The sequence below is a fragment of the Ursus arctos genome, unplaced genomic scaffold, assembly GCF_023065955.2.
Source record: "Ursus arctos isolate Adak ecotype North America unplaced genomic scaffold, UrsArc2.0 scaffold_16, whole genome shotgun sequence".
In the NCBI taxonomy this organism is placed as follows: Eukaryota; Metazoa; Chordata; class Mammalia; order Carnivora; family Ursidae; genus Ursus; species Ursus arctos.
Genome location: NW_026622830.1, coordinates 33,608,039 through 33,623,208, shown reverse-complemented (window position 1 = coordinate 33,623,208; position 15,170 = coordinate 33,608,039). Strand labels below are relative to the sequence as shown.

Genomic DNA, 15,170 nt, shown 5'->3' with positions numbered 1-15,170 from the left:
CCAGAGTTGACCACAGACATGTGAGTGACATCAGCTGAACCCCCCAACCTACAAGCTAAATACGTTTTCATTATTGTGTTCCACTGAGGTTTTGCATTTTGTAGTTCCTTGTTACACAGGATTATTGTTACTATGTCAGTAGATAACAGATGCACATTCCTTGGAACACCAGCCAGGCTATAACGACTATTTCCAGAACAAAGGTTCTTTAGTGGTAAAATGAGTCAGGATACACTGCATGCCTTCACTTTATATTAAAGGTTCACAACATACATTAATGCTTTTAAGGCTCTGGGAAGTCCCACAGTAAGTGAATGTATTTAACTTTGTCTAATTCATGTTTCTCCCAACATATTTTACTACAGACCCCCCCCCCCCCATGATGCGCTAAAAGACTTTTCCCCCAGTCTTAGATCCCAAGTCTGGGTTGGGCTTCTATCCCACCTTCTTGCTAGGTAGGCCATGTATTTTATTGTCTCTTCCAAGGCAGTTAATGAACATTTCAAAAGCCAAAAAGATCAAGAAGACAAAAACCTAAAGGTACTTGGAAATCATGAGAGCTTTTATTGTCTATATACAAAGTCTAATGAGAAATGAAGAGGAATGTTCCAAAAACATCTGAAACCCATATACAGCCTTAGTCTAGGATCAACTCTCCCATGATGAAAACTGTAATGAAAGTTTCATGCTGACTGGCCACTTCTTCAGAGGCTTCCCATTGCCGTCTTCCTATCATGGTTCACAAGCCTGTGATAATCAGGGCCCTGATTCCCTCTTCCGCTACTCCTCCTCCCTTCTATCTTCTTGGTTTACCCCTACTCTTGGGTGTACGTACTACCCATGAACTACTTTCAATTCCATCACACAGACCATAGCTAGTGCTCTGAAAGTCTCCAGAGTTTGGTGTTATTTGATGTGAACTTGAACTATGCAGCTTTGAAATAATATAAGAGCAATAATGTGGTTTCACGTTAATTTGAATCAATGTTAAATCCACACATAACATTAATATTCTTGGAGAGCTGTCCCTTGGAAGCTAGCTAGACCTACAGAACGCTAAACCCTGTTTACAGAGTGGCCACAGGGTGGCGCCACATTTGCCGGTGAATGGAAATACCCACCATGTTTTGCCAGAATTATTACTGAATTACGAGAGTTCTGAATTTGCAAAGACTTCAGAAACATAACCCCTACATAAAACGTGACCTCTAGAACACGGAGTTCCTTCTGCTGGAAACTCTCCTTACCTCTTTATCACACCCAAGCCCAAACATACCGAGTTCGCTCGACTAACTTCAGTTAATCCTTCATGCATCAGTGGAGACAGTACTTCTGCCTGGAAACTTTCCCTGAAACCCCCAAGAACAGATGGCAAGACCATCCCATAATCAAATTTGCCTGGTTTTATATAAATATCTATCATCATTTGGTCTAGACTCCTTCATGGGAAAGATCCTAGCTTATCCTCTTCATTCCAGAGCCCAATACAATACCTGGTTCATAGATGATCACTGAATATCGGATGGGCTCACGTGTGGATGGATGAATGGAGAAATGAACAAGCAGGATGGGCCACCGAATACAAAAGACTGATTTTTGCTGTATATTCTCCCATCCTCTCCTCTGCCCAACATCAAGGAAAGATGATTACAAACACGAGGCTATGGCTGAGGAAAGAAGATAAAAAGAACCTTGATAACCATTATCAGCTGGATAAGAGTGACCATTATGAATTTAGAATCAATGCAGACCCACATTTTTTGAAGTGAAGGCCATTGTCAAAAGTATAAAAGATAATCAGAAAAAAAGTAGGGTGCAATAGTGTCTTTCTCTTCCTAATCAGAGAAAATCTGAAGACACAACTTTTATTTTTTAGAGCTGAACGGTTTAATTCATGTGTTGAAAGTGAAGGATTCACTCCAAGAGTTGTGCTATATGATGACTGTGACCTCTCCGATGTAGCAAACAGAAATGCAGCAGAGAGTTTCTTTAGACTTCCACGGGTCAGATTTCCTGCTTCCCATCACAAAACACCCTTGAAATATTTGGTTCTCCCACACTTTCACCTTGGACACCAAGTGCATGATCTTTGTTACCCCATGAGTTGTCCTCTGTAACGGGGGCAGAAATGAGTGCAAACACAGATAAGACACTTCGAAACCCCCCAAAAAAGCCTTGTCTCCGATGTTTCTTCCCACGTGGCTCTGGACTCCAGACCAAACACCCACTGTGCCTCTGGCCCTTGCAGGCAGAGCATGGAAAATAACTGCCATTGACTTCTCCTGCCAACTGACACCATGCGGTAGTCTCAGGGCATATCACATGGATGATCTTGCGGCTGGGTGTCTATACGGCCTTGTTCTCTGGGCTTTAATCTCACTTGAACTTTCTTTTGACTCCTTATAGACACGATATTTGAAAACAAGGGATGTACAGTATTGTCACGCACTAGAGAAATCCAAAACAATTTTCCATGGATTGTTATCACCCTAAAGTTACAGCAAAGCCATCAGCTGCTGCTGCTGTTTCTCAGGTTCCTTTGTGCTCTATTTCCCCACTGTCTGAGCTCCCTTAAATGTCGATAAGGACCTGGTCATTTAGTTCAGCCCTACACTGCATCAACAGTGGCAGGAAGGAACACCTTAGTTGCTCCTCCCCAATCTCAACCTGAGAGATTCTTGGGGCAGGTCTGTCCTTTGGCAGCTTGATAAACTTTCAAGAACTCATTTCTGCCCCCTCCAGCCTGTTTTTCTGCATGCGTTCTTTCAAAAGACATCCCTGGTAAGAGATGAGAGTGAGACCAAATAAAACAAAAAGTGAACTTCAGAGGGAGTTTTCAAGCAAAGGCTCCCAAATAAGGAGTAATTTCTTTACTTTGTCCTTCCCTTTCTCTCTTTAACCCCCCTACAGTTAAATCACTGGAGCCTGCTTTTTTTTTTTTTTAATAAAAAGTGCCCACCAGGCAACCAAATCAAGACCCCTTTTGCAGAAGGGAGGCTAGGCAGCTGCTTCCCAGAGACCATGCACCATCGCCACCAGGACTCCCACAAGGCACATCTGAATCCACCCTGTGTTGCTTGCCAGTGCTGTTCCTTAATTGGCCATGAATACGGTCAGCCCCAGGAATTTCTGCACCCTGTATAGCATAATCTCCTGAAACATCAGCAGAGAGTTGAAGGGCCAAATTTTTAAATAGCATCCAATTAATAATTGTAGTAATAATGAAAGAAAAGCCAAACTGCTATGTGAATTCTAAAGCCCAAAGTGGAAACTCAGCTAAATGAAGCAAAACTATTCCTTTACACCCCTCCCCCCCTTCGCTTTTCAAATGTCCCATCTAGCAGGGGGAGTTTCTGGAGCTAGATCTTGCAACATGTCAGGATCTCATATTTCAGGTTCTTTGCACTTTTCCAGCTTTTATTGAGCGCTGACTATCCCTAGATATAAAGACAAAAGTTCTTGACCATCGATCTCAAGAAAGTCACAATTCTGGGCGCCTGGGTAGCGCAGTCGTTAAGCGTCTGCCTTCGGCTCAGGGCGTGATCCCGGCGTTCTGGGATCGAGCCCCACATCAGGCTCCTCCGCTGGGAGCCTGCTTCTTCCTCTCCCACTCCCCCTGCTTGTGTTCCCTCTCTCGCTGGCTGTCTCTCTGTCAAAAGAATAAATAAAATCTTTAAAAAAAAAAAAAAAGGAAGTCACAATTCTATTCAAACACAGAAGCTGCTAACAGAATTTGTTCATCCGCTTAACAAATGATTGAGTACCTGGCACTGTTCCAGGCACTGAGGATGTCATGGTGAACAATATGGGACAGAAATCCCTACCCTCATGCAACTTTCATTCTGCGGGGGTAGACTGACCACCCCCAAATAAGTAGACAGTCTGGACATCAGGAGATACTGAAGGGGGAAAGAGGACAAGAGTGCAAGTCACAGAGGGTGGCAACATTAAACAGGAGGGTAAAGGAAGGCCCCACTCAGCAAAGATTTGAAGGAGGTAAGGGAATAAGTCCTACAGAAACGGAGAAGAGGAGCTTCCCAGGTCAAGGGAGGACATACAAAGGCCCTGGGGGAGGTATGTCATGTGTGTGTGTGGGTGTGTGTGGGTGTGTATGTAACAGCAGCTGGCAACAGTGGCCAGCGTGAAGGGAACAAGGGAGCATAGTAACAGATGATGTCAGAGATAAAAAGGAGGGGATCATGCGAGCCCTTGCAGGGCCTGGGAAGGGCTGCAGCTCATGCTTCTAATGAGTTGGGAGCCACTGGAGGCTAAAGGCAGAGCAACATGACCTGGCTTCTCCGGAAAGGATCACTTGGGGCGCCTGGGTGGCTCAGTCAGTTAAGCATCCAACTCTTGGTTTTGGCTCAGGTCATGATCTCAGGATCTTGGCTTGGAACCCCATGTTGGATTCTGCGCTCAGCAGGGAGTCTGCTTGAGGATTCTGTCTCTCCCTCTCCGCCTACCCCTCCCTCCACTCACTCCTTGCTTTTTCTCTTTCTCTCAAAAATAAATAAATAATTCTTTAAAAAAAAAAAAAAAAAAAAAGCAAGGGGATCACCTGGGCTGCTTTCTTGAGAACAGATTGCAGGTGAGCAAGGACATAACCAAGGAGCCCAGCTTGAAGTCTAAGGCACAATCCAGGTGAAGGAGGATGATGATTGCACCAGGGGTAGCGATGGAGGTATCACAAACTGATTAAATTTGAGATAGGTCTTTGAATCCAGAACAGAATTTATTGATGAACTGGATTTCAGTATATGAAGGTAAAGGGTTTTTATTTTCTGAGTTAAAAGGCCCAAATTCCAAATTTGCGTTCACTGTGTTTATGTATTCCAACGGGTTCTGATGACGCACTAATTTACATCTCCAGCCTTTACCCTTCACCTGACCCACAGTTACCTGCCACTGCTTTTAAGACACTTCATTCCTCTGGTCCGCTCAACCTCAGCAAGACCGTCTAGTCCCAGCCTCAGTACTGGTGATCATGCAGTCTTCCACTCACCCAGGGCCGGTGTTCCTTTGTTTCTTCCACCGTGGTCCTCCCCACTGTGAATACGAAACTCTACCAGTGCTTCCTCTGATCCTATTTTGTGCACCTCCCTCCCTCTCAGTTCCTATTGCCCCCTTTCTGGTACCAACCCCTACAATCTCCCAGGCAGCCTTGCTGGCTCCAACCTCTCTCTCATCAAACCCGCCCTGCCAACTGTCATCAAAATAACATTCGGAATTACAGGTGTTATGCTGTGACTTCCCCTGCCTCCAAGGGTCTCTCGCAATGACTACGGATCTCTCTGTGGCTCTGCATTCTCTGACCCCTCGTGCCTACCCCACAGGCATTCACTACCTCTGGAGTATGGGCCTTCTTGCTTATTCTCTCGCTTCCACTTTTACACGTGGGGCTTTCCCAACCTATAACGCCCTCTCTCTCCCCTTTTCTGTGCAAACGTTCTTTAATCTTCTCATCCACAGAGACCAGCTCAAATTCTGCCCCTTCTATAAAAATGCCCCTAACTAATCCAGCCCCTATCCAGGTCCTAATACAGCCCCTTTCATTAGGGCCACATGTCTCAGCTACATGCCCTCTCTCCTTGGTAGGGGTAAACTTCAAGGTCATACACACCTTGTATTTCTTTTTACACCTCCACTGGTAACACAGATAGTGTTCAATACATACTTACTGAATTAAATCACTTCAGTGAAATAAATTGAGACAATACCCCCCTTATCTTTATCTCAATCTCTGAAGGTGAGGAATTGAAAACCCTTAGAATTCAAAGGATACAGAACCTCCGAATAAGAGTCTGTTATTTCTTACTCTAGCTCTGTTTCTCTGCTGCCATTTTGACCCTTCCACTAACTTGTTCTTAGATAACGTGCCAGAGAAGAACAGACAAGAAGTTATGGCTGGGCTTATCTCATGGAGGTTATGCTCACAGGCACATCGTATCCCAGGCTGGAATCTACCCGATCTTTGACTTATAATCAAACAAGATCCTGGCTTCATGGGAGAGTAAAAAGGAATGGAATGAGCCGTTCTGGTCCCAGTCACAAAGTCCGGCCATCGCTGAAATCTCTGACTATAGAACGAGGGCCACATGGTGGGAGAAACAAAACGAAAATAAAGTTGGCATGTAATCAGGCACTTAGGGTCTATTTCTGGGCAGGAATTCCTGCTGCATCTCGGACACTACCATGTAGCCTCCACCAGTATGTTCTTAATGACAGGACTTCCCTGACTCATAAATCACCAGTACGGGGGGCATCCCAACCGTCCCCCAAACAGGCTACTCTCAACTTCTCTCACCAAGATAAAGATTCTCTCCCTTTAATCCTTACTTTTTCAAGGTCACTACCTCCATTTTGAATTCACACAGACTTTAAATATTTGCCAGAGCCTAACATGAGCCATGCATAGCCACTGCCGCCTTCAAGAAGACAAACACAGTCCTTTGCCTTCTGGAGTCTACAGCGGGAGGCAGATGGCGACCACGTAGCCACACAGGCATAAAATCACAAACTAGGATTAGTGCAATGAAGGGAACAGAGATGGAACAGGGGATGCGACTTAATCCAAGGGTTCCACGCTCCCCTGAGGAAGTGATACGTGTGCTGAGATCTGAAGAGTAAGCGAGAAGTTAAAGGACAGATGGGAGGAGAGAAGAGAGAGTTCTTGTCACAGGGACATGGAAGGACACAGGCACAGGAGAGAGAGCGGTGCCCTGGAATAACTTCCAAAAAAAAAAAAAAAAAAGGCAAAGCAGGGAGAGAATGGCTCAAGAAGTTAGAAGGCGGAAGGTAGGTCAAGCAGAGCTTTGTGGAACATAGAAAGAAATCTCTAGCCTCAGAGAGATGGGCAGGCCCCGAGAGTTCCTTCAAATCCTTAGTGTCTGAATGTTCTCTCCTCGTCTGCCACTGCCCACTCTGACAACAGTTCCTTTGTGAAAACCCATCCCACCTCAGTCCCTCAAAGAAAATCCCTACTAGCATATGGCTTAGCCCTCTCCATCACAGACGACTACACCACTAGCAACCAATATGAGTGTTTCTTGAACTTTGGAGCCTTTGAACTTGGGAGCTCTTAAGACACAGAGGACGCTATATACAACTGGTGATGAACAGGGAACTAAAAAGTTTCCATGAACAGTGAGGGTTGAGGGACATGCTGGTCATGTTGAGCCATGTGAAAAAAAATTTTTTTTGAGTGTAAGTCATCACCCTTCCCATTTATAGGTCAAGCGTCTTTCCCTCTCTGGGAAGCTGGCCCTGTGACTGCTTTGACCAACAGAATGCGATGGAGCAGTCATCGGGGATTTCGGAGGCCTGGCCTTAAGGGCACTGGCAACTTCTACTTCTGCACATTTGTCATGCTTCCTCTTGAAAGCCAGCCCCCACGCTGCGGGGGCAGGGACTACACGGAAGAGAAGTAAGGTGTTCCAGTGGGCATGTTGGCTGAACTCCCATCCTACAAGCCAACATCCCCTGCCTGCCCTATGAGTCACCTCGACTGTTCCAGCTCATAGGAGCCCCCAGATAACCACAGCTCCAGCCAATGCCATGCACAGCAGAACCACTCGGCAGAGCCCACCCAGCCCAGGCTTCCAAGGGACGCCAAACGGTGGTCGGTGTTCAAAGCCAATAAGTTTGGGGGCGGGGGTAGTTGTTCCAAAGCAAGAGATAACTAAAACAGAAATAGAGCAAGGTAGCAAATAAGATTAGGAAAGAGTCAAGCAGATACATAAAGAACAGCAGGGATGCAGCCTCTGCGTGACGGGAGTTCAAGCTCATTTCTGGACCTTCCCACCTGAGTGGAGGACTCTGTTCCTCTTTCTATAGTTCATGAACCCCAGTTTCTTGACAATAAAATGACCTTTAACAGGACCAGCTTAAAGGCTTTCCGTCCACAAAGGTTTTTACTATAATACCCAGGTATTTTAGTCACCATTTTGCTCCCGCCTCTCCAAAAGAATTCTTGTTTATCAGTGTCCAATTTAACAAGCGGCAACTCAGAAATTCCTTGTGTAGTATTGATAAGTCTTTACCAATTATTTGCCTTGGGGTATCAAGATTACTGATCCCTAAAATTTTAGAGACCAGAACAACTGGAAGGAATAAGGCTCAAGTATTTCTTATGGTAGAGGTGTCACAGATACGTTCTACTAAACAGGTGATTGTGGAATACAGGGGCTAATATAATCATTAGCAATTGAAAAGGCAGTCCACCATATTTCCAAGTAACCCATCATATTTCCATAATTTAGGTTACTCCAACGTGATGCGAAGTGATTTCGCAGTGATAAATTTGGTGTAAGTGCATACAGGTCTGAGTAAAGGCAGGCACTGATAGAAGATACCAATGGGTCTGTCTCCCTATTTTGAGATGTTCGTGAATTAAAAACATGTATTGCTCCGACTTTAGAACCTGTGCTCCTTGAGGTCTGGCAATTTGTTCAGATTCTTAAAGCCATTACCTTCGTTTTGTTTTGTCTTCATTCCTAATATTTTTAGAGTGTATGTGTTGTCTGTGATTTAGAGTGTATGTGTTGTGATGAGTTTTAAGGATTAGATGACTATTCTATTCCTCGGCCTCGAGTCCAGGCACTTCTCCAAAGGCCACCAGCATTTGGCCAAATAATCATATGCCTCACTGACTGTCCAACCCACCAGGAAATTCCACACCTCCTTTCATACCATTCCTGCCCTTCTCTCCTTGGTAAGCTCACTATCATCCTTCAAGACCCAGCTCAATGTCACTTGCTCTATGAAGCATTATCAGACACTCATCAACCTCTCTGCCTTTTCTCGACAGATTTAACTACACCCCCATTTAGATTCACACAGTACTCTGTATATACCTATAATACTTAAAATATTTATCATAATTATTTGTTTGAACTTCTATTTTCCCACCTACGTTGTGATTTCCTTGAAAGCAGTGATCAAATACTATTCATTATTAACTCCATGGTGCTTCGCCAAGTGCCTGAATCACGAGGGGCCCCCTGTAAATATGTACAGAGTGAGTGCTTTCTGTCGCTAGAGTGCCTGATTCTAAGCAGCCTAAAACGCCTTTCACACCAGTTTTTATTTTTTTAGCTCTCAAAAAAATGGATTATAACCCATTAGAGGGATGAGAAATATAAGGAATTAAGAGGAAAAGATGTACTTATCTAAAATTAGAATACATGAGAGAAATCTCTGAAATTTCCAGATGGATAGATGCATCCCCCCCTTCTGTTTCTGTGAATTACATATTATTCCGTCTTGTAGAGTCAAATACATTATAATTAATTGCATACATGGTCATAATAAGGTAGAACTTCTAATTTTCAATTCACTACTCAAACAGAGCTAACCATAATAGACAAAAAAAAAAAAAAAGATGATTAATTACAACCTAAGGCACCCCTCCAAAAATGTCTTCTTTAATAAGTACCCCTTCTTTTGTTAATGCATCCTACATGCTGAGTGTCCTTAGGGCTCGAGTACAATTTACACTTCATTATCTTATATCTTCATAACGTCTCTAGCTGTTTCATCACATCCAATTCTGTCTAGAGAGCAACGTCTTCAAAGATGGTGTCTCAGTCAGGGTCCTAGTGGGAAACAGATGGAACTCTCACAGGAGACAAGGGATGCTGTTTAATAAGGGATTATTTACCAGCCATGGTGGGGTTTAGGGAAGACAACCAGGGAATGCGAAGTGCCCTAGGCCTGAAGGGGCAGGAGGACAGAGCTTTGGGGACCCAAAAGAAAGTATAGTTAGCTATACGAGAGGGCTGCCTGACTGTGGCTTCCAGGAGAGCCTCAGAGATGACTGTCAGCCAGGTGGCAAGAAAAGACCTAGAGGAATGAATAGGGTGACCTCATGGTCCTCTTCCCTCCAGTCCCCTGCTCCGTGAAGGCAACCGGAAGCCAGAGGGCAGGGAAGCCCACCAAGGCAGCACGTGACGGCCCTTCCCTGCAGGACAAGGGCAGGCTGGGGAGAGTGGGTCTGGAGGGGCAAAGAGCGAGCCAACACCAACAGAATCACCATGGGTACTTACTTCTGAGTCCCCTCCTTCCCATACAACAGCACTATTAGTACAGATGGAAAAAAGAAGAAAGAGGCAAGACATGGTGTTTGATGGAATCACAGGGTGTGCAGGAACGTTCCCCGTACATCCGTTTCCATTGATTTCTGAGCACGCAGGAGTCACCGCTTCTTCACATCTGCTCTGCGCTCCATCCCCAAGCACAGGGAAGAGACCTTACTGCCGGCAGTGCCTAGGAGTGACCTCCAGGAAAACCCTCCCACTGTGACACAGAGTCAGTAAATAAACAGCCCAGCTCCTCCCCTCTCCAGGGGGCTACCGTGAAGTATATTCTACGGTCTCCAAAAGACAGCGCTCCGGCAGACAGGAGCCTTCGCTGCCCTTGGTGGAATCAGCCTGTCAGCACACCCGACACTGGCTGCATTTCCTTCCTTATCTCACTGCCCCACACCCCCCCTGGTGCTTCCAGGGGCGACCCCCAGCGTTAGCTACTTGCACTCCAACCCTCGTCTCAGGCCAGCGTTGGGAGAAGCCAACCTCAGACGTGTGAGTAATAACCCACACCTCCGAGAACAGACCGTCATGAAGAATGTGTAAGAGCTATTGTGCACGTGCGTGTGTGTGATACCAACCCTCCCTGCTTTTCTCTGCACCAAAGGAAACATATCCTGAACTTAAAGTAAAAAATGTGACTTCTAAGCCTCCACCTTGGCTTTGAACTTACTCTGGGAAGCTCCGAAATAACAGCTTCCCCGGGCCTCCATTTCCTCATCTGTCAAATGAACTCAGATAAAGATCTCTAAGTTTCTTGTCCAACTCTCAAGTTCGGTGAAGATTTTCAGCAGTGAAAGGGACATAAATCATGAGGCCCAGTCCTTGAACGGACGCGAAATTCCATTCTTTGGAGTATTTTCTTACACTTAGGAAATTCACAAAAGGCAAAAAACACTTCTGCATAATCATAAAGAAAATAACTTTCAGAAATTAAGAATTTAACCTATCAACCAAATGGCTATTAGATATTATTTTAAATCAAATTTCCTTGATTTGACAGCATACATACAATCAATTATTTCAAAACTCGTAAATCTTGTATAAACATCTACTGAGTACCCCCTTAATCTATTACAGGGTATACTTATAAAAACATCAAGACTGGAAATTTTTCACAAAGTAATACCTCAGGGGCACCTGGGCGGCTCACTTAGTTAAGCATCTGCCTTTGGCTCAGGTCATGATCCTGGGACCCTGGGACCCTGGGACCCTGGGATCGAGCCCCAAGTTAGGCTCCCTGCTCAGCGGGGAGTCTGCTTCTCCCTCTCCTTCTGCCCCTCCCCCCACCACTCATGCACTCTCTCTCTCTCTCTCAAATAAAATCTTTTAAAAAAATAAGTAAATAAGAATTAGATAAAATAAAAAATAAAAATATAAAAGATAAAAATGTAATAAAATAAAAAAATAAAAATAAGTAAATTAGAAAATAGAGACTGGCTTTTTAGACCTACTTTTGTTATAACTTCATTTGTTGCCTTGGGCAAATTATTTCACTTCCTCCTCCCTCTCACCCAGCAGCACCTCCAAGAGAGCTGGGCCTGGGCATTCCATAGGCGATAATCAACGGATAAAACTGAAGAATGGCCCTGAGCTTTCACTTTATTAAACAGAAGAGGAGGAGTGGGAGGGTCATGCTATCTATATCCTCTTGACAATCTCTTCCTACTCCCACCTTCCTTCTTGAAACAGAATATAGTGACCTTAAATTCCGCAGCTCCAAATGTCTGTACTCCTCTCTTGAGAGCTATCGCCTCTGCCCAGCATGGCCATCCTAGAGCAGAGCTCACCTAGTCAGTGGCAGAAGCCCGTGGATCCTGAACTTTCATAAACTGATTCTTAAACACACACACACACACACAATTCAGCGCAGGATATGCAGGGCCATGGAATGAATTGAGGCCCATGTTTCTATCCCTCATATTTAAAATAATGGCAAAAATCATTCCAACCACCAGTCATAAGGAAGACTGTTCTGACAGGTGACCAAGACCTTGACTCAGAACTATTTGGAAATATGACAAGCAAACAAAAAGCTTGTGGAAGGAGCGGGGGAGGGAGCAGAGGACATGGAAGGCAAACGTGATAAGGTATTCTTTCACTTCTCTTTCTTGACTAGCACATTCGTAACAAATATACTATTACATTTGTAGTAAAGTAAAAAATCTGAAAGTTACCATGAGCCTCTAGACAGACTCTCTGGGACTGTGGACCAGGCTCTTGCTACGTTTTCTCTTAGGCACAAAGAATTCAAAGTGTGTGCACATTGGAAACAGGAGAAGCAGGACAGGAGCCAAGAGGAAAGTTCTAATTTTGTATCTTTGTGGGCAAACTATCAAAAAAATGGTTTCCTTCCAATTTCCTCCAACATGAAGAATGGTCAACTGCTTCTCTATGATATTTCATCTGAGTTTCAAGGTCAAGAGGGAGGGAAGAAAGAAGAAAACGAGGTTATACAATGTCACTAAAAAGTAAGCTATTAAATTATCTTATAGCAGTTATACATTTCAACAAAGTTATAAATACTCATGTATTATTTATACTAAAATGACAAAATTGTTAGGAAAGATTAAATTACCAAGAAGGAAAATATTAGATGACTTCGGAAATGTTAGCATGAATCGCTATAATGGACCTAATTGTCTTCATCGGTGGTTTTCAAAGCTGGGTGCATAATAGAATTACCTGGGACATTTTTAAAACTTCTGAAGCCAGGACATACTCAAGGCTAATTACATCAGCATCACCAGGGGCTGGACAGCCAACAACGGTAGTTTTGACGCTGCCCAGGTGACACTGATACGCACAACAGATCAAGATCACATGGCCTACATTATGCTAAGTCAATGTTAATGTGGCAGAGGCAAAGGATGGGGTCTCGAATTGGTACTTCACTTTTCAAAACCCTCCCTGACCTGGTCCTTACAGGTAGACATCCAGGGCACAAAGCTTCACCTCCCCCCTCCTTACCTGCCTCAGTCTGCCTCTCTATTCCTTCAAGCCTACCTGGAATTGGCCATTGATGCCAGGTATGGGGCTTAAGAGACAAAGAACACCAGGAAGTAGAGTGATACTAAAATTGTGTGCCGCAGGGAGAAATGGTGTCCACAGTGCCTTTGCAGTTAAGGATCACCCACTGGCAAAGAAAATGCACTGAGGGTAGGCCAAGCAATGCTCTCAAAACAGGCAGCTTCAGCCTCCTTTTCCCTGGTCTTATGCAACCTTTCATTTGTTCACTCACATATTTACTAGCCAGGTGACTTGTCCTAAGTTCACCCCGAACTTACAGCTTGTAGGGAAAAGAGATCTTAAGAAGTAACTGCCACTCAGTGTAATTAGAAAGGTGGAAGTAGGTACAGGCACGGTGATAAAATACACAGAGAATAATTACCTCTGGGGAAAGGGTTTTCCAGGCTACGGAAATTTTGCATCAGCAAAGGGTTTTCCAGGTTACAGAAATTTTGCATAAGAGCCACAAAGATGAGACAACATGAAAACAGGAAGCTGTCTCATATCGCATATGGAAAACGCATTCAAGGAATGAGGTCTGAGGTCAGAAATGTGAGGTCGGAAAGGGCAGAACAGCTAGGAGTTTGGGCCTTACCCCAGAGCTGGGTTTCTCCACAGCAGCACTTCTGGACTTTCTGCGCTGGATCATTCCTGATGGTGGGGGGCCACCTGTGCCTTGTGGGATGTTTGGCAGGATCCTTGGTTTCTAGTCCCTAAACAACAGCAGCGTCTCACCCCCTCCCAATATAGGCAACGATATCCCCAGACATTGCCAGATATTCCTGGGGAGAAAAGTCACCCCTGCTGAGAACCACTGTCCTGGAGGCGGTCTAGACCTGCTGAGCAGAACGAAGTCAGAATCTGATAGCAGCGTAGGGCATGCGGCGGAGGGGTGCGACGTCACAGACCCATCCACCCAGGACAGGAGGCTGCGTATCTGTGCTCATGCTTCTAACCACTCTCACAAGGGTATCAGACAGTCTACACTCAACAGTTAGATCTACTTCACTAATTTAGACATTACGCTTTCAAAGAAGGATCAAGAAGAGTTTTTTATTACGCTATCTTTACAATATAAAAACTTCCCAAAGTTGGCCTCTAGGTGGTGGGATTCTGGTTCACTACTCTTTTCTTGATATTTTTCAGTATCTTCCACAATCTGAACAAATGAAAGAGCAATTACTTTTCAAGACACTGTCCCTAGGTAATACCTCTGTGAAAATAAAATATTGCACGCGTCACACAGTTGCAACGGTAGAAGCAATGATCCCACGGTGTGCAGACACACACTCTCTCTCCCATCCTTGCTCACTGTGCCTTCAATTATTACGGCATTATAAAATTTCATTTTCCATAAACCGAAACATGCAAAGGGTATCTTTCCAGAACATTCCTTTTTGCATAGACCTTTTGAAATAAATGCTATCAGTTATCTATCGCTGTGTAACTAGCCACTATAAAACTTATTGACAAAAAGAGCAATCATTTATTATCTCTCACAATTCACTGGGTTGGGTGGGCTCAGCTGGCATTTCTATTCCACATGGTATAGCTAAGGTCACTCAGTAGGCCACATGCAGCTGGGAGCTTGCTTGGGGCTGAAACATTCAAGATGGCCTCTCATCCTTTGGGTCTTCCTCCACATGGTTAATCACTGAACAGTACAGTCTTAAGCTTTTATAAAGAACCAAGGCTAGCTCCTAAGAAGGAGCAATCCCAGAGGACAAGCCCCAATATGCTTATCAACCCTCTGCTTGCAACATGCTTGCTAATATCCCATTGACCAAAGTATTATGGCCCAGTCTAGAGTCAATAATTATGGCCAAGCCTAGAGTCAAGAAAGAGGAGAATACACAAAGGCATGAGTGCTGGAAGGCAGTGTTCATGGGGCCACCAAGGTAATAGTCTATCACAGTTGGAACAGGGTTTCCTTGTAGACCACGTCCTTTTACCCAGACTTTTGGAACTAAACATCAACAGATAAAACCCAGAGATTACAGATATGAAACAATCCATACCAACTTACAACTAAAGCTACCGCACACCTTCATGCCTTCCTTAGGCCAGCTCTTAGTACAG

At 44.5% G+C, this 15,170-nt stretch overlaps 1 protein-coding gene across 9 annotated transcripts in view; it reads right to left on the bottom strand.

The window, feature by feature from the left end:
- PLCB4 (phospholipase C beta 4) overlaps positions 1-15,170 on the bottom strand; it is a 400,851-nt gene that overhangs the window by 319,307 nt on the left and 66,374 nt on the right. The window contains exon 1 of one of the 9 annotated variants that reach the window (XM_044385687.3): positions 1,494-4,453. The exons of the other annotated variants lie outside the window; for them this stretch is intronic. The gene's annotated coding sequence lies outside the window, so the exon portion shown is untranslated. Of the gene's footprint in view, positions 1-1,493; positions 4,454-15,170 lie in introns of those variants that run through there. 9 annotated transcript variants of the gene reach the window in all.